Below are 19,093 nucleotides of genomic sequence, written 5' to 3'. Positions count from 1 at the left end.
CAGATGAGGTAACTGAGGCACAGAGAAGTTAAGGGACCTGCCCGAAGTCACACGGCTAAGTGACGGGCCCGGGATTAGAACCCATGACCTCTGAATCCCAAGCTCACGCTCTTTCCGCTAAGCCGCGCTGCTTCTCCACTAAGCATAACAGAAGCAGACTACCCTGATAGGGTGAAGATCACAGGTAATAGAAAGATGATTAAAGTTAATATTGCTCAAGTAAGATGATACTTCCAAACTTCCTCAGATCTTTTTTTTTTTTTGTTATACTTGTTAAGCACTTACCAAGTGTTTTTCTAAGCAGTGGGGTAGATAAAAATAACAATAATCACGGTACTTGTTAAGTGCTTACTACGGGCCAGCCACGCTACTAAGCGTTGGGGTGGATACAAGCAAACGGGATGGACACAGTCCCTGTCCCATGCGGAGCTCACGGTCTCAATCCACATCTTACAGATGAGGTGACTGAGGCACAGAGAAGTGAAGTGATTTGCCCAAAGTCACACAGCAGACATGTGGCCGAGCTGGGATTAGAACTCATGACCTTCTGACCCCCAGGCCCGTGCTCTACCCATTATTGAACGCTTCTGTGTGCGGGGCACTGTACCGCGCATATGGGAGAGTATATCACAACATGGTCTAGGGGAAGAGCATGGGCCTGGGAGTCAAAAAGACCTGGGTTCTAATCCTAGCTCTGCCAGTTGCTTGCTGTGTGACCTTGGGTAAGTCACTTAACTTCTCTGTGCCCCAGTTTCCTCAGCTGGGGTAAGATAGAGACATCTGTCTTACCTCCTACTTAGATTGTGAGCCTCATGAGGGACAGGGACTCCGTCCAACCTAATCAATTAACTTGTACCTACCCCGCAGTTGGAAAGGCAATTGACACATAGTAAACACTTAAAGAAAAACCATAAAAAATAGCCGACGCATTCCTTGTCCACAACAGACTTACTAAGGAGCACTTTAATAAGGCTTGGATACAGTCCCTGCCCCAGATGGGATTCACATCTAAGTAGGAGGGAGAACAGGCATTTAACGCCCATTTTCCAGATGAAGAAACCGAGGCCCAGGGAAGTGAAGTGACTTGACCAACGTGCAGGTGAGTGGCAGAGCCCGAATTAGACCTCAGGTCCTGCGCAACACACAAAGCCTGTTGTTTGCCGTGCTAATAAGTTTTTTGTTTGCGGGGCTGGCTGCTGTTTTCACTTTTCCCTCAATCAGTCGATCAATCAAACGTGTTTATTGAGCACTGACCGTGTGCGGGGCACCGCGCTCTCGGAAAAATATGATATAACGATAAAACGGACCTCCTGGATACTTCCCAGCTCTGAGGACCATAATCCTGCATCGCAGTGTCTCTCAGACTGGCTGGTTGATTCTGCAGGTGTAAGGTGTGCCTTGCTATTTTGTGAGACAGTTCTGATTAGCGACGTCCTACTCCACTTCCTCCTTTCTGTACCCCACTGAACTCATCTCCTTTCTTCCCGGTGTTCCTCAATCAGCCCTTCAAGGCAGCAGGTTAGTTAATAGCCAACTTTGTTGAGCGTTATGGGATTCTTTTTAATCTCACTAGGTAAATCCCCTCCTCCTGCCCTTAATTACCCTTGTCAATCTCCTTTGAACTTCTTCCCAGTGGGTTGGCTCTGGGTCTTTCTGATAAGATGGTGCTCCAGGTGGAGGGGAAAATCCCAGAATTCCTTTCTACCCGACACAATGGCAGCTCTCAATTCTGCTGTTCCTTCAGGTAAATATTTCACTCCTGATCCTATTCAAGAGCGGCTCGTGACTGCTTCTCTCACTCAGAAGGACTGGCTTTCTGAGGTCGTTTCTCCTCATGTCTCTTTTGTGTCATTCCCCCCCCCCACCCCCCCCCGCACACACACATATGGACTATCATCCGCTTCTATTGGTATAATCCTCCCTTCAAAACTCTCTCTGGCAAGAGGGGCTGAGCTTCTTGCTCTCATCCCCTCTCTCGCTGGTTCCCGTTGGGAGCTTTTATTAGGCAAATCCACTAACAGAAATAATCATTTGAATTTTTATAGCACTTCACTATTTCCGAGTTGCTTTTGCAATAATTACCTCACCTTATCCCTGGTAGACTGGAAGGATCAGAAGAAGGATCTGAAGCCCGCAGAGGGTAAGTGACTGGTCCAAGTAATAATGATATTAATAATAATTGTGTTAGTTGTTAAGCTCTTACAGACCAAGGACTGTGGGAGTTTTAAGACAATCGGGTCAGACATAGTCTCTATCACGGGGCTCCTAATCTAAGGAGGAGAAAGATCAGGTATTCGATCCCCGTCTTACAGAGAAGGAAACTGAAGCAGAGACAAGTTGTGACTTGTCCAAGGTCTCGCAGTAGGCAAAGTAGAATCCAGGTCCCCCAAGGTGACAGCTATGAGCAGAACACACGTGTTCTCACTCCCGGGACCCGAGTTCTTTCTAAGGCATCATCACCCTGCCACCAACCTGTAAGCATTTCAATCAGTTAATCGATGGTATTTATTGAGCGCTTTACTAAGCAATCGGGAGAGTCCGCTTTAACAGAGTTGGTAGACGTGTTCCCTGTCCACGAGGGGCTGCAGAACAAGTTTTTACACGATAATGGGGTCACTAGGGCATGAGTCCAGTCACCTGGACTGTAAACTCATGATGGACAGGGAATGTGTCCAGAAGCGATGCCAAGGTTGGATAATGTTTCCAGGAGAAGGATGTGGTTGATGGTGTTGAGCAACTGAGAGGTGGAGGAGGATTAGGATGGAATAGAGACCGTTGGATTTGATAAGGAGATGATCTGTGATCTCTGAGACGGCAGTTTCTATGGAGCGAAGGGGATGGAAACCAGATCGACTAGCTTGCCACCTAGTAAGCGCTTAACAAATACCTCAAATATGATTATTACTGTCCCAGAGGTCGCAGTGGCGGTCCTGGATAGGAGGGTGAGCGAAAAGGGGATATTATCCTTAGGTCGCAGAATTAGTAGGATTTACTTCCATCGTTCAGAGTGCTATTCAGTTGGGTCCATGGAACCCTGAGAAATCAGCTGTTGTGATCCTCTTCATTCGTTCACTAGGACCTATCAACCACCTGAGAAGCAGTGTGGTCTAGTGGATATGGCACAGGCCTGGGAGTCAGAAGGACCTGGGTTCTGATCCCGGCCCTCCCACATGTCTGCTGTGTGACCTAGGGGAAGTCACCTAATTTCTCTGGACCTCAGTTCCCTCATCTGTAAAATGGGGATGGTGAGACCCGTGTGGAGTAGGGACTGTGTCCAACCTCATTAGCTTGTATCTTGTCCAGCACTTAGGATGGGTGCCTGGCACATAGTAAGCGCTTAATAAATACCATAAAAGAAACCTACACCGAATGGGCTTGGGAGAATCTATAGAAAAAATGGAAAAGACACGGGGAGGGGCCTGAAACCTAATAGAAAGACAGACAGACATAATGATAGTAATTAGGGAAGTTGTCAAGCGTTTAGAGCTGGCGAAGATAACGCAAAACCAGCAGGTTGCATTGAAGCTGGTTTGGGATTACCAGGTCTTGGTTAAATGAGGATGATTCTAAATGTTCAATCATGGCATTGGTGAACCGCTCGCTATAGACCAAGCACTATGGTCGGACACAAGAAAATCAGGTCAGAGACGGTCCCTGTCCTACATGGATCTCACAGACTAAAGAGGTGGGAGAATGGGTCATTTCGTCCCCATTTTACAGCTGAAGAAACTGAGGCACAGAGCAGTAGAGACTTGAATCAGTCAATCCGTGGAATTTATTGAGCACTTACTAGGTGTAATAAAGTTCTTGGAAGAGATGCAACAGAATGAATCCCCATTTTACAGATGAAGTCACTGAGGCCGGGAGAAGTGAAGTCGCTTGCCCGAGGTCACGCGACAGACAAGTGGCGGAGCTGGGATTAGAACCCAGGTCCTCTGACTCTGAGGCCCGTGGGTCTGCTCTTTCCGCTAGGCCAGGCTGTTTTAGTGAAGCTGATTCTTCTGGGATAAACGTGGGCGTTAACCAGCCTCTGCTAGGTGAATACTTGTCCCCTGCTGATGCGTCATCATGTGGAGCAGAGGACTGTGGAAGTGAGAAAGCAGGCATGAGCTCTGGGGGGACCAGTAAGAGTGAGTTGTGTGACATGTGCTGTAACAATAATAACTGGGGTATTTATTAAGCATTTACTATGTGCCAGGCACTGTACTAAGCACTGGGGTGGACACAAGAGGATCAGGTTGGACACAACCCCTGTCCCATGTGTCCCACAGTCTCAATCCCCATTCTACTGATGCGGTGACTGAGGGACAGAGAAGTGAAGTGACTTGCCTAAGGTCACACAGCAGTCAAGGACAAAGCCAAGATTAGAACTCGCGACCTTCTGACTCCCAGGCCCGCGCTCTATCCGCTCCGCCATACTGCTTCTACCGGTACTCTCCCGGGCGGTTTCCACGGTGCTCCGCACAACTCAAGGGCTCTCTAAATACATTTGATTGATTGAATGCGGCACTGAGGAGATCCATGCAACCTGAAGGATGGGCTGAACTGGTCCGTCTGTCCTCCTACTCCTCCCCTAAGCCCAAGGACAGCCCCGAAGTCACATATATCTCCTCTGACCGGCAGACGATGGGTGTCTTCCAGAGGTTGGGAGGGAAAACGAAGAAGCCCCGAATTAATGTTTTCCTTCTGGCCAATTCCTCATGCGAAGGAAATGCGTGACCCAGAGGGGTGACTAACCCTTCCTGCCCCAGAGAGCCTTGCCGCATTCATAAGGGTCAGGAGGAAAAGCAAAACACAAGTTTCATGTTTCTGTTTGAGAGTGGAAAAATTAAAAAAAAAAAAAAGAAATAAGGGCTGGTTTTCGTCACCGGCAAGCTATAATTTGGATTTTGAAAACGAGCTTTTACTGTTTTTACTTGCCAGGAAAATGGACTTAGATTTTCTATACAACGCTCACACACACACACACACTCCTGTGCACTCACAACCGTATTCAGACACAAGCACACACACTCCCACAAACAACACAGAAACAGTGACAGCCTTTTTGAAGCCCGGGACAAATGAATCTGATCACTTAGCAAATTCTTCAATTGCTCTTTATTACTCTTGCAAAAAATAAAACAACATCAGTTGAGCACGGGAACAGCTGACACATCTGTATTATTCTACTGTCCGCACATTACGTCGAATGGTGAAAATCAGATTTTTCAGTGGTCCCGATTTGGGAGTGGAAGAAAGATGTTTCTAACTATAAACGACATATGCGATTTCAACTTTTTGCTCACAAGTCAGAATTTCAGACCTTTTTAGGTCTGAAAAGAATACATGTTGAACCAATAATTGTGAAAATATTGCAATATTTAGAAATAGCAACACCCTTTATGGAAATGAGATTTAAGCAATCATTCTTTTGACCAGATCCCAAAGGGACACTTAGTGTTATGTCAAGCTTTCTGTCAAACCCAGAATTTTCATCTTGGGTTTAATGTCGTTCATTTGTTAGGTTTGGTTTGGCCTTAGGCCCGGGAATACAAAAGACTTCTTTGGGTTCCTGTGTTCCTGAGAATGTGGTCAAGCCAGGGAGGAAAAACAAACTTCTCTGCAAATCAATAGTATTTTTTGAGTGCTCACTCTGTGCGGAACGCTGTACTAAGCGCTTGGGAGAGTACAGCGGAGTTAGGAGCATGGCCTAGTTAGTAGCAGAGAAGCAGCGTGGCCTACTGGATTGACACGGGCTTGGGAGTCAGAAGATCGTGGGTTCTAATCCCGGTTTCGCCGCTTGTCGGCTGTGTGACCTTAGACAAGTCACGTCACTTCTCTGTGCCTCAGTTCCCTCATCTGGAAAATGGGGATTAACGCCGTGAGCCCTATGAGGGACAGGGACTGTGTCCAACTCGATTTGCTCGTATCCACCACAGTGCTCAGTACAGTGCCTGGTACATAGTAAGCGCTTCACAAAGACCATCATTATTATTAAATTACGCTGAAACACATGCACGTACAGAGACCAGTAGGACCTACTCATTGGTATGGCTTTTAATGCTGGGATGACAGTGGTAAATCTGAATTAGAGGAACTGAAGACTGCCTCTGGTTTGACCTAAGAACAGGAGAAAATGTGGGGCAAAAGGGGCAGAGGTGGACCGAGGGACGGAATTCTAGACCATTAGCATCTAGACCGGTATGAAGGGGAAAAAAAAAATATATCCAGGAAGCTATGAGTAATACTCTTAACCTTTTGAGCAGATGAATATTTATCCAGGGGCAAAACCAGAACAACGATGAGGAAAGCAAGGAGAAAGGCCAGAGATTTCCTGGAAGTCTTTCCAATGAAATAATAATAATAATAATAAAGAGAACAAATAAAGAATCCTTCAAAACTCAACCAGGACGCAGAAAGTTGCATTCATCCCAGAGGAAGAGGAATTTGCATTTCTGGTCCCGTTAATCAGAGAACAGTAACTTTTCTTTTGGAAGTGACCCCGCGCTCTATCTATTCTCAGGCCAAAGCAACCCTTTTCTTTCCTTATAAAATTCAGACTTAGTCATCAACAGTCGGGAAGCAAAAACAAAACTCCTCTCCTGCTTGGAAACATTTTTCAGATGCTTTTTCTCTTCTCTTGTGTAACTCGAAGTGTTTGGATTTAAAGCCCGGCTCTTGGTCCAGAACCTGTCATCAGTGAAGAATGTGGGCTCCGGTGAGCTCGGAAAATCACAATAAAACTCAAAAGGTTCTGAGCGAGTCGACTGGGACCGGATCTGCCTGGACCAGCCCTACGTTTGGGAAGATAATTTTCTTGTGGAAAAACCGATTAGGGACCCAGATTTGCACTCCTAATATCAAGTAACAGGATCAGCATCAGGATTGGGAGAACTGGCATTTTTTAGAGCTGTGAATCACATGTCCTGTCACTGTCTCAGCTTTTTTTCCCTCTTTTAATGATGTTTGTTCTTTAGCCCGCCATGTGCCGGGCACTGTACTGAGAGCTGGGCTAGATACAAGATCATCAGGTTGGACACAGTCCTTGTCCCACACGGGACTCACTATCTTAATCCCCATTTTACAGAGGAGGTAATTAAGGTGTAGGAAAGTTAAGCAACTTGCCCGAGGTCCCAGAGAAGACAAGTGATGGAGGAGGAATTAGAATCCAAGTCCTCTGACTCCCAGGTCAGTGTTCTTTCCACTACCCCATGCTGCTTCTCTGGAAGCTGGGATTCTCCATGCAGGTCCCAATCCTGATCCATACCCATTTGAGCCATGGGAAGGTCCCATCCGGGGCAGATCTGAGAGGCCGTAAGACCATAACTTGGACCAGAAGTTCACTGTGGGCGGGAAATGTCTATTTATTATTATATTGTTCTCTCCCAAATGCTCTGCACACAGTCAGCGCTCAATAAATTCGATTGAATGATTAAATACGACTGACTGACTAACTCTAATAGATTGTATTTTCCCAAGTGCTTAGTACAGTGCTACAGTAAAGATCAATCTGCAACCTATCCTTCTCATGCATCCATTTAGCCTTAATCTCACCCAGTCCTAGCAGTTCAAGAGAAGTGTCTGGTTCATTGGCTGTTGTTAAGAGAGAGTCTTCCTTGCTCAGGCAAACCCCTTGTCTAAGAGCAATCGGAAAATATTTGTTTCTGTCTCACTTCTTGGGGAACGCCCCTCTTATCATCCCCATTGCCCAGATGGATAAGACGAGGCCGCACGTTTCTTTGAACTGAAGGCTCCATCTCTGACTCCAAAGCACACATTGAGGATCGGAGTAAAGGGGGATTGTGTCATTTCAGCCTTTCCACATCCTCCCTCCGCCCCCGGTTAGAGCGGATACCAGGGAAGATCCACTGGAAATCAAAAGGAACCGAAACATTGCTGCGAATAATTAAGAATTAAGACACTACTAAAATAATTTAGACAGATGAGTCAAATATAACCCATTTTAAGTGGTGAACCACTTAGCCGGGAATTTATAATTTTATATTCTTTGTTTTGTTAAAAAACAAAAAGCTAAAAGCTTCGAGGACAAACATTTCCCCTTGTCGATTGAGTTCGGAGCGCCAGCAAAGTTTTGTTTTCTTTCTTTAAAGCAGATTTATTTTTAGACCTTTCAATCCACTATTGCAAACAGATGTGCGCTTTTTTCTGGTTCCCGTCGAAGAAAATAAATAACCAAGGTTGCCGTTCTCTTTAAAAACTGGAAAACAATGGAGTTTTATTTCAGAACTCTGCTTCGTGCCAAACTTCCAATCTGTAAACCATTTTGCCCTGATGTGTCGGGGAGGAGGGAAGGACATCTGTGGGTGCTGCATCAATCTGTTCTCTGAAAACACAATCCCGGCACAAGGCGCTTTGATCTAAGGACTGATAAACAGAAACGCGACTCAAACACAATTTTCCGAAGTGGCTCCGAAGGCAAACTAGAAAGAGAGCGAGCACGAGGCAAGAAAGGGAAAGAAAGAGAGGGCAAGCGGGAAAGAGTTGGAGAGACTTCTTGGTCCCCACACTGTTACCTAATGAAACTGAACAAAGGCTGGAGAGAGATAAAGCTGTATTACCTATTTTCCCTGCATTCCCTCCACTTGGTTCAGCAATTATTAGCTCAGAAAGATGGTGCCTGGTTTTTGAGACTGATTCCTTTTCAGCGAAAAACCCATTTAACCCTGGAGGGCTGAGGATGGGAAGGGACAAGACTAATTTGCCTGAAAGGTGGTGTTTCTCCCCCATTCGACTGTACGCTCTTATAGACCAGGGATCAGGTCTACCGACTGTTCTATGCTCTCCGAAGTATTTGGTACAGTAACAATAATGATAATAATAATGTTGGTATTTGTTAAGCGCTTACTATGTGCAGAGCACTGTTCTAAGCGCTGGGGTAGATACAGGGTCATCAGGTCGTCCCACGTGAGGCTCACGGTTAATCCCCATTTTACCGATGAGGTCACTGAGGCACAGAGAAGTGAAGTGACTTGCCCGCAGTCACGCAGCTGACAAGTGGCAGAGCCGGGAGTCGAACCCATAACCTCTGACTCCAAAGCCCAGGCTCTTTCCACTGAGCCACGCTGCTTGCCCAAAGTAAGTGCTCAATAAATACGGCTGTTGGATCGATGGATTATTGGATGTCGGCAGGGGTAAAATTGATGGGATTTTTGCAGTTATCTGTAGAGCTCTCTCACGTATGGTTTGATTAAATTCACGGTTGAAAGGCTAGGGATGTCAGCTAGCTGTTGGCTACCACAGAGGTGGATGGCAAGGGGAAGCAACCATCCCAGTGGAAATACTGAGTTAATTTGGGACTTTGGTTTCCATCATTCGAGTCTCCGCACTCGAGTCGACATCACCTATATCGGAAAAGAAGAAATACCGCCTCCTCATCACTCCTCACTCCACCTTCTGCCCCTCACACGTAGAAAGAAAACGCTTTCTAGTGCTGGATTTCTTCCGTTTCTCTTCTGGGCCCAAGCAAGTCTCACTTTAATTAACCGCCACGATTTCTGTGCGGGCACTGGGGGAGGAAGGGCTGCATGGGAAAAATCAGCCTTCTGACCAAGAGATCCAGGTGACTTCATTCAGTAGCCAGAGCCAGGCAGAGGGAGACACTTTAGGACAGAGAGGGCACAAATGAAGGCTGCAGATGGGCTCATCGGACTCTGGCCCCAGCCCGGATCCAACTAAGTTGATTCACAATGCAGAGATAATGCAGTGCCCGCCTCCCAGGTGGGTTTGGGCTGGCAAGCAAAAGCTTTTTCTTCTTCCCTTTGCTCTCTCTTTGTTCTACTGGAACTGGGGCTGGAGAATTCTCCCTGGACTTTCTCATTTGTCTGGGGCTCCCACAGTCTGGACACCAGAAAGAACAGGACCCCAGGCTGAAATTGGAAGAGCGAAGCGAGTGGATAGAACCCAGGCCCAGGAGTCAGAAGGACATGGATTCTAATCCAGGCTCCGCCAAGTGTCTGCTGATGATTTGGGGCAAGTCGTTTTACTTCTCTGGACCTCAGTTACCTCATCCGTAAAATGGGGATTAAGAGCGTGAGCTCCATGTGGGACAGGGACTGTGTCCAACTTGATGGACTTTTATCTACCCCAGTACTTGGAACAGTGCTTGGCACATAGGAAGTGCTGAGGTAGGGGTGACTGAAAGGGGGCAAATCTTAGTGGACTGTGCGCTTTCCACCAGGCTTCACTGACAGTGCCTCAGGGATAAGGCTGGATGTTTAAAACGCCTACTGTGAAAATTCTTGGATCGTGCTCCTTCTCGCTGAGGAATGTCTTCCCAAAGAAAAGTCTCCTCCTCCCGTGTTTTAGCCCATTCCTCATGTGTGTCCTTTGCTCCTTCACATAATATCCAATAAGCTGAATCTGTTTGAGCCCCATGTGGGACTGGGACTGGATCCAGTCTAACTACATTGTATCTGCCCTGGAGCTTACCAAATAGTATCATTTTTATTATGATGATGATGTTCTTGGTAAATCCTTCCTGGAAACATGAAAACACTATTCCAGCTCCTACCTTGATCAATCAGTCATATTTATTGAATGCTTACTATGCTCAGAGCACTGTACTGAGCTCTTGGAAGAGCAACAGTCAAGAAAATTAGCAGACACCTTCTCTGCCCACAGCAAATTACAGTCTAACGACGAGGTTGATCCACAACATATATGGTGATAGGCATTCCTATTAAAGATGTCGCTAACCAGACTGTAGGCTCGTTGTGGGCAGGGAATGTGTCTGTTTATTGCTATATTGTACTCTCCCAAGCGCTTAGTACAGTGCTCTGCACACAGTAAGAGCTCAATAAATGCAATTGCATGAATGAAGGCACGGAGTATATGTCCATGTGCGCATTTACATGCCTATAGGGGCATATAATAATAATAATGTTGGTATTTGTTAAGCGCCTACTATGTGCAGAGCACTGCTGTAAGCGCTGGGGTAGATGTCTTTGTGGGCGCACAAATATAAAGAGGCTCACAGCTACAAGTTTTCTATGCCCTTCTACGAACCAGATCTTGCTATAAGAGAAAGCTCCATCTTTAGAACAGCTGGGCAGAAGGGCAAATTGACATTTTAGGACAGGAAAGGAAGTCGGAAACCACAGTCAATCTGAATATTCAAAGGGAGGAGAGGTCAAATGGAGGTCATTCTCTACATTGGAATGGTCCAGAAGAGTCCAGGCCCCCCATCGGGCTGCTCTGGAGCAGGGCTGTTCCCGGGGTGGGTAGGGGAGAGCGATATAAGACCTAATAGATAGAGCACGGGCCTGGGAGTCAGAAGGACCTGGGTTCTAATCCCCGCTCTGCCATGTGTCTGCTGCGTGACCTTGGGCAAGTCACTTCACAGATTAAATGCTCAATAATTACGAATGACTGACTGAATGACTGCTTCAGCATCTCAGCCTGCAACAGAACCAGGACGAACCTGCACCTCGGAAAGACACCAGAGCTTAGTACAGTGCCCGGGACATAGTAAGAGCTTAACAGACATCTCCAACTTTACAATAATATAGTAATGATGATCGTGGTATTGGTTAAGCACTTACTATATGCCAGGCACTGTACTAAGCGCGGCGGTGGTTCGCGCGGCGGTGGTTCCGGTCGACTCGGGTTGGACACCATCCCTGTCCCACTTGGGGCTCACGGTCTCAAAACGCATTCTACGGTGAGGGAAATGAGGCCCAGAGAAGTGAAGTGACACTGCAGACAAGTGGCAGAGCCAGGATTAGAACCCATAACCTTCTGACTCCCAGACTTTCTGGGCTTTGGACAGGTGAGGAAAGAGTCAGGGAGGGGACAGCATATCCAGAAGCAGAAGGGGGACCCGCAGAATGGAGATTCCAGTGGGAAAGGTCACTTCTCTCCCCTCCATTCGGTCGTATTTATTGAGCACTGTACTAAGTGCTTGGAAAGTACAATTCAGCAATAAAAAGAGACAATCTCTGCCCACAAGAGGCTTACAGTCTAGGAGGGGGGAGAAAGACAACAAAACAAGTAAACAGGTATCAATATAAATAGAATTATAGCTATATACACATCAAAACAAGTAAACAGACATTAATATAAATAAATAGAATTATAGATATGTACCTACATGAACAAGTACTGCGGGGGTAGAGCAAAGGGAGAGAGTCGGGGTGGCAGGGAGGGGAGGGGAGGGGAGGAAAAGGGGGCTTAGTCTGGGAAGGCCTCTCGGAGGAGGTGAGCCTTCAGTAGGGCTTTGAAGGGGGAAGGTGTGATTGTTTGGAGGATTTGAGGAGGGAGGGGATTTCAGGCCACAGGTCTGAGGTCGTGGGCCAGAGGTCGACGGCGGGACGGGCGAGAACGAGGCCCAGCGAGAAGGTTAGCACCAGAGGAGTGGAGCGTGCGGGTTGAGATGTAGAAGGAGAGAAGGGAGGTGATGTCGGAGGGGGCAAGGTGACGGAGAGCTTTGAAGCCAATTGTGAGGAGTTTTTGCTTGATGGGGGGTTGATACGAAACCACCGGAGATTTTTGAGGAGGGGGTGACATGCCCAGAATGTTTCTGTAGAAAGATAATCCGGGCAACCGAGTCAAGTATGAACTGGAGTGGGGAGAGGCGGGAGGTTGGGAGGTCAGTAAGGAGGCTGATGCAATAATGGGGTGGGGATAGGATGAGCGATTACGCTGACGCGGTAGCGGTTTGGATGGAGAGGAAACCCAAACCGTACGAACCCCCAGGTATTTCCCGGACTCCTGCCGTTACGGGGAGAGAGTCCGGAGTTCTCCCTTCCCTCCCCCTCCCAGTTCACCTGACTCTATCCCCCTAAAAGCCAGTCCTGTATTTTCAACCAGCCAAGTTCATAAAATATGCATTTCTCTGTCAGGAACGACCGCCCCCAGCACCCCAGGTCCTCCTTTGCCGCTGCATCGGGTCTCGGTAATAACATCTGTTATTTGTCGAATGTTTTTATGTACCCAGAGCCCTTTCATTTGTCGAATGTTTTTATGTACCCAGAGCTCTTTCTCGTCAATGATCTTATTTTATCCTCATGACATCCCTGAGAGGGAAAGAGAGATGGGGATCACTTGAAGCAGCTTGGCTCAGTGGAAAGAGCCCGGGCTTGGGAGTCAGAGGTCATGGGTTCGAATCTCGGCTCTGCCCCTTGTCAGCTGTGTGACTGTGGGCAAGTCACTTCACTTCTCTGTGCCTCAGTGACCTCATCTGTAAAATGGAGACTGTGAGCCTCACGTGGGACGACCTGATGACCCAGTATCTACCCCAGCGCTTAGAACAGTGCTCTGCACATAGTAAGCGCTTAACAAATACCAGCATTATTACCCCCACTTGAGAGATGAGGAAACCGAGATCCAGAGAGGCTAAGCGTCCGACCCGAGGTCTTAGATAAGACACGCTTAGGGAGCTGACGTTAGAATTAATCAATCGTATTTACTGAGTTCTCACTGTGTGCAGAGCACTGCATTAAGCACTTGGGAGAGTACAATAGAACAATATAACAGATCCCTTCCCACAACGAGCTTATAGTCCGGAGGGAGAGAACTCAGGTTCTTCACAAAAGGCATTTGGACGTCGTCTCGTCCGCGGTCAAAGAGACCCGAGCGCTAGTTTATCGGCATCTGAATTTTCTCCGTGACACTGGGGCAGCGTAACTCATTTTTCCTTTTCTACTGTGAATCAGAATCTCGGGGGCCAACCTCTCGGGTGACATCTCCCACAAAGATATAGCGCATACGGGTGATACTGTCATTTTAACTAGAATGTACAGGAAAAATACACTCATTCTTCCAGGCCACTTATCGTGAATCTGCTCACAGCATCAAAGGGACGCTCACAGACATTCGGCTCACAATTTCCCCCTGACCGTGTGGGGGTACCTCAACCGGATGAATAATACATGCAGTTGCAAGGAACACAACTCGAAAAGAACATGGCATTTACAGAGCATCTTTCAGGGAGGAAGGGGGAAAGGCTCAAATAGTCTGTCGATTGAAAACATAGCTCTTCGCCTCCGAGTCACTCAGACTGCATCCTAAGATCCCGGGTCCCGGGGCAGAAGCGGCGTGGCCTAAAGGCTAGAGCCCAGGCCCGGGAATCAGAAAGACCTGGGTTCCAATCCCATGGGAGATGGACTGTCCAACCCGACAAGCTTGTATCCACCCCAGCGTTTAGTAGAGTGCGTGCTTAACAAATACCATTTTAAAAAGCAAATTAAGGGCAGCGTAGGAATGAATCGGTTCAAGGGGAAAATGGGTTCGAAAATTTCAAAGAAACATAGTGGTGAGGTGGTTTCCCTTATAAGTATCAGAGAAGCAGCGTGGCCTATTGGAAAGGAACAGGCCAGGGAGTCGAGACCCGAATTCTAATCCCCGTTCTGCCGCTTGCCTGCTGTGTGACTTTAGACGAGTCACGTCACTTCTCTGTGCTGCGATTTCCTCCTCTGTAAAATGGGTTGAAATACTCGTTCGCCTCCTACTTAGACAGCCAGTCCCACATGGGACAGAGAACGTGATCGACCCGATGAGCAAAATAGCGTGATTATTATGCCTCGACCAGGTTTCGATTGTTTTGGGACCCTTTCCCAGTGCACGAAACTGGAAGATTAACTAGGCTCTACACTGCACATGTTACAAACATGTGTCCCCACCCCGCATCTTACAAACCAAACGTGAAAAATGTCTCCAAGTAAATAAAGGCCCGGATGCGACGTTGTAGGGCTTGTGTAACTGGAGAGGCTGTCCATGGGAGGAGAACAAATTTCATCACATAGAGATGTAATCTCTCCCAGTGGAAATGGTAACATACACTACCGAACTGCTCAAAAAAGCTCACATTAACGGCTGGGATATAATAGAACTTTTAGAAGGGGATGCTTGCAGACGAACACAGTGGCTAAAAAGCAGAGGCCGGGGGAGAAAGGCAGAATTGCATAACCAATTTTTAAATCACTTAATGGTATTAATTGAGTGCTTACTGCGTTCAGAGCACTGTACTAAGGATTTGGGAGAGTGATAATAATTAATGATAGTAATTATGGTATTTGTTAATTGCTTTGTGTGTGTCAGTCACTGCACTGCGCGCTGGGGTGGGTGCAAGTAAATCAGGCTAGGCACGATCCCTGCCCCACATGGGGCTCACTCTCTTAATCCCCATTTTACAGATGAGGTAAATGCGATTCACTGATGAGGTAACTGAGGCACGGAGGAAGTGAACTGACTCGCCCTAGGTCACAGAGCAGGCACGTGGCAGTACCGGGCTTAGAACCTAAGTCTCCTGACTCCCAGGCCCGCGCTCTTTCCAACAGGCCATGTTGCTTCCGTTACCTAAAATCAGGCTATCCATTTTAGGGGAGCATTTCAGCCAGTTCGGCGTACCCCAGATAAATGAGGTTGTTCTTTTTAAATTCTTGAGCTAAAAACTGGGCGAATACTAAGCAGTTCGTTACCAGGCTGGATGGAAGCTGAAAGCACCCAACCTGTCCCGCACCCTTGGCCTAACTTGATTGATCCCTCCACGTTCCTGATCAATGTCACCCATCTGCCATCTTTTGACATTCTTTATTTGTTTTTGATTCATTTACCGGTGTCTTCTACTTTGCATATTCAGCAATCTGGGTCTTCTTGTCACCCCCATTTGGAGTCCTCAGAAGCATCAGGTCTCCTCAGAAGAGCCAAAGTTGCTTGGTAGTTGCCAGGACCCCACTTTCTTAATGGTGTCAAACTTTTTGGTGCCATTTGTGAAAGGAATATAGAGGTCTTGGGGATGCTTTCTGCACCCTTCCTTCATCTGCCGAAGAAAGCATCTCATCTAATAAATCTAGCTGTGCTTTGACCTGAAGTCACGTTGAGATCCAGTCACTCGGTCAGTGGTCTTTATTGAGTCCCTACTGTGTGCGGGGCACTGTACTAAGCGCTTGGGAGAGTACGATATAACACTATAACAGTAACCTGACCCGAAAGGTTCCGGCCAAGATCCGTCAGCAGTGGAAGGCGGCCAGACAATGATAATAATGATGATAGTTACGGTATTAAGTGCTTACTACGTGCCAAGCACTGTACTAAGATAGATACAGGGTGATCAGTTTGTCCCACTTGGGGCTCACAGTCTTAATCCCCATTTTACAGATGAGGGAACTGAGGCACAGAGAAGATAAGTGGCTTGTCCAAGGTCACACAGCAGATAAGTGGCAGAGCCGGAATTAGAACCCGCATCCTCTGATTCCCAAGCCCGCGCTCTTTCCACTAAGCCACGCTGCTTCTCGGGTCATTTTCTGCATTTGCTCGCTCACCTTATCTGTGCTGAACAGGGTTGGGGAAGGGGGATGGACAAACCATGAACAACAGTCCTTATGCTGAGATGAGGATTAGTCCTTATCTACCCCAAGGCTTGCATGGGTATGAAATTAGAAGGGAATTCATTCATTCAGTCAGTCATATTTATTGAGCACTTACTGTGTGCAGAGCACTGTACTAAGCACTTGGAAAGTACAATTCAACCATAAAAAGAGACAATCTTTGCCCATATTGGGCTAACAGTCTAGAAATGGGCAGACAGACATCAAAACAAGTGACCAGGCATCAATATAAATAAACAGAATTACAATTATATGCACATCAAAACAAGTAAATAGACATTAGTACACATAAATAGAATTATAGATATGCACATAGATAAACAAGAGCTGTGTCGGGGGAAGCGGGGCAGAGCAAAGGGAGCGGGTCGGGCGCTGAGGAAAAGGGGGCTTAGTCTGGGAAGGCCGTCAGTAGGGCTTTGGAGTGGGGATGTGTGGATGTTTGGAGGACATGAGGAGAGAAGGCGTTCCAGGCTAGAGGTAGGACATGGACCATGAGAAAATTGAGGCACAGAGAGGTTAAGTGACTTGACCCAGGCCACACAGTAAGCTTCTCTCACTCCAACGGCTGTGCTCTTTCCACTAGGCCACACTGCCTATCTTATTCCGCCTCTCCAGGGATGGGAATTTAAACTGAGGCTAATCCAGAAGACGCCGGTCACCGACGACACCGACGATAGGATGAAAAGGCGGGCCCAAGATTTCCAGCTTCCAGAGACCCCCCTAGAAGAACGAACGAGAGAATCGTATCCGGGGGCAGGCGTCCGCAAGGAATGTTGACCCCTAGGGAAACAGAAGTCGCTAGGCCCGCTCCCTGTAGAAAAATTCCTCTTCTTCGTGCGCTCTCGACATCTTCAAGGCAACCTACTCCTCTCTCTCAGTAACCTATAGCTCTTTCCGTGATGTTTTTACATGGGAGATAGCCGCTTTTGGAGCTTTGCAGTTCACAAGTTCTGGTGTACCAAATCCTGGCTTCCTGGTCGTGCAGTGCGGCTGAGAAAATGCAGATGGGAACCTCTGCTGTTTTATATTAAAGTCTGGGAAATGTCCTTCCTGTCATAAATGTCCATGTGGACGGGTTTAGCGGAGAAGGAGCAAAACTGATCTACTAAGGGCATGAGTCTAAAGAGTCCCATGTGGAAGTTTTTAATAGGCTCCATCCCCTAAATAAACCCCAGTGAGCCTTAAAAGACATTTAGTGCTTGTCTCCTAGCTCTGCCCCAAACCTTTCCTCCCCAACCCTCCCCAGGACGCGTCTTAACACTCCCCATTATGTGACAATCAAAATGACCATCTTCTCAATTTCAGGTAGATTCAAAGTTATCATCCTGCTGAAATTTTTCAGGCAAAATCTGATTGTGAGCGATCTAATGGCAGCTATATAAATTGTTTGATTGAACTCTAATAGGGTAATATCAACACTTTTTGGCGGGGGGGGAGTTAATCAGAATCCCTGTAGACTGTTAGCTTCTTTTGGGGAGGGAACACGTCTTCTAACTCTGTTACATTTTACTCTCCCAAGTGCTTAGTACAGTGCTCTGGATACAGTAAACTCTCTATATGATTGATTGATGGATAGATTGTTTGACAAAAGAATCCCCATTCCCGAGTGTTCCATCCTGCCTGCAAGATCACTGATGGATTTTTCTTTTTTTAAGTGGCTATTTGGGTTGTGTCTCCGGCCAGATGGCCAAGCCCAAAAATACATAAGAAAGACATAACAATGCCAACCTAACAGTCAACAAACCCTAGCATTAATTAATATGTAAGGATTGCAGCAATAAAAAGACAGAACAATGTCGCCTGCAATTAGGGAGGCCATAAACGACGGTTATATTTAGCAGCATTTCCCATAGTGGTTGTGCTAAATTTCAAACTGCATTTAAACCTTTGCAGCTTTGAGTTTTGCTTAACTAGAACCAAACTTGAGATTTAAGATGCAGCTCCAGATTTTCTCATTCAGATGCTTTCCAGTTAACAATATTGATTCGTCCAATATAGAATCGGTTTTCCAAAAATGCGTTTACCTGGAAAAGATGGCCTGTCTCTGACCTGTACTGTCCTTCATCTTCCTTGATCTAGACGTGTGCTCTGCTTCGCTGACTGAAGTTCCTGAAGTATTAGCAGCATGGCCTAACAGAAAGAGCATGGGCCTGGGAATCACGAGAGCTGGGTTCTAATCCTGACTCTATCACTTGCCCGTTGTGTGATCTTGGACAAGTGACCCCTTCTCTGTGCCTCAGTTTTGTCATCTGGAAAATAGGAAGTAAATACCTGTCTCCCGTCCCCCCGAGTCCAAAGTTAGTCAGGGACCGTCGGGCCTGATCTATCAATCAATCAATTAATGGTATTTTCTGAGCCATTTCTGTGAGCATAGCAGTCAAACAATCAATCGATCGTATTTATTGAGCGTTTACTGTGTGCAGAGCACTCCACAAACTGCTAAGGAGGGAGCAATACAACAGAGTTGGTGGATACATTCCCTGCCCACAACGAACTTACAGTCTACCAGTCAATCAATCAATGGCATTTACTGAGCAATTACTATGAGCAAAGCACTCTACAGAGCTCTTGAGAGGGTGCAATACGACAGAATGGCTAGACACGTTCCCTGTCCGCTGTGAGCTTACAGTCAAACAATTAATGGTATTTACTGAGTACTTAATGCGTGCAGAGTACTGTATTAAGCACTTAGGAAAGTACGATACAATGATATAACAGCGGTAGATACAGTCCACGATGAGCTTACAGTCTAGAGGACCATAGGG

General features: G+C 46.8%; 1 long non-coding RNA gene across 1 annotated transcript; it reads left to right on the top strand.

Moving 5' to 3' along the window:
- Positions 1 to 2,055: 2,055 nt before the first annotated feature.
- Positions 2,056 to 17,374, top strand: LOC114817641. The gene is made up of 2 exons (XR_003765498.1): positions 2,056 to 2,140; positions 16,912 to 17,374. It is a non-coding gene; the product is annotated as an uncharacterized LOC114817641 (long non-coding RNA).
- The last annotated feature ends 1,719 nt before the right edge of the window (positions 17,375 to 19,093 follow it).

The sequence above is a fragment of the Ornithorhynchus anatinus genome, chromosome 17 (assembly GCF_004115215.2).
Source record: "Ornithorhynchus anatinus isolate Pmale09 chromosome 17, mOrnAna1.pri.v4, whole genome shotgun sequence".
Lineage (NCBI taxonomy): Eukaryota > Metazoa > Chordata > Mammalia > Monotremata > Ornithorhynchidae > Ornithorhynchus > Ornithorhynchus anatinus.
This window is presented reverse-complemented; position numbering and strand designations above follow the sequence as displayed.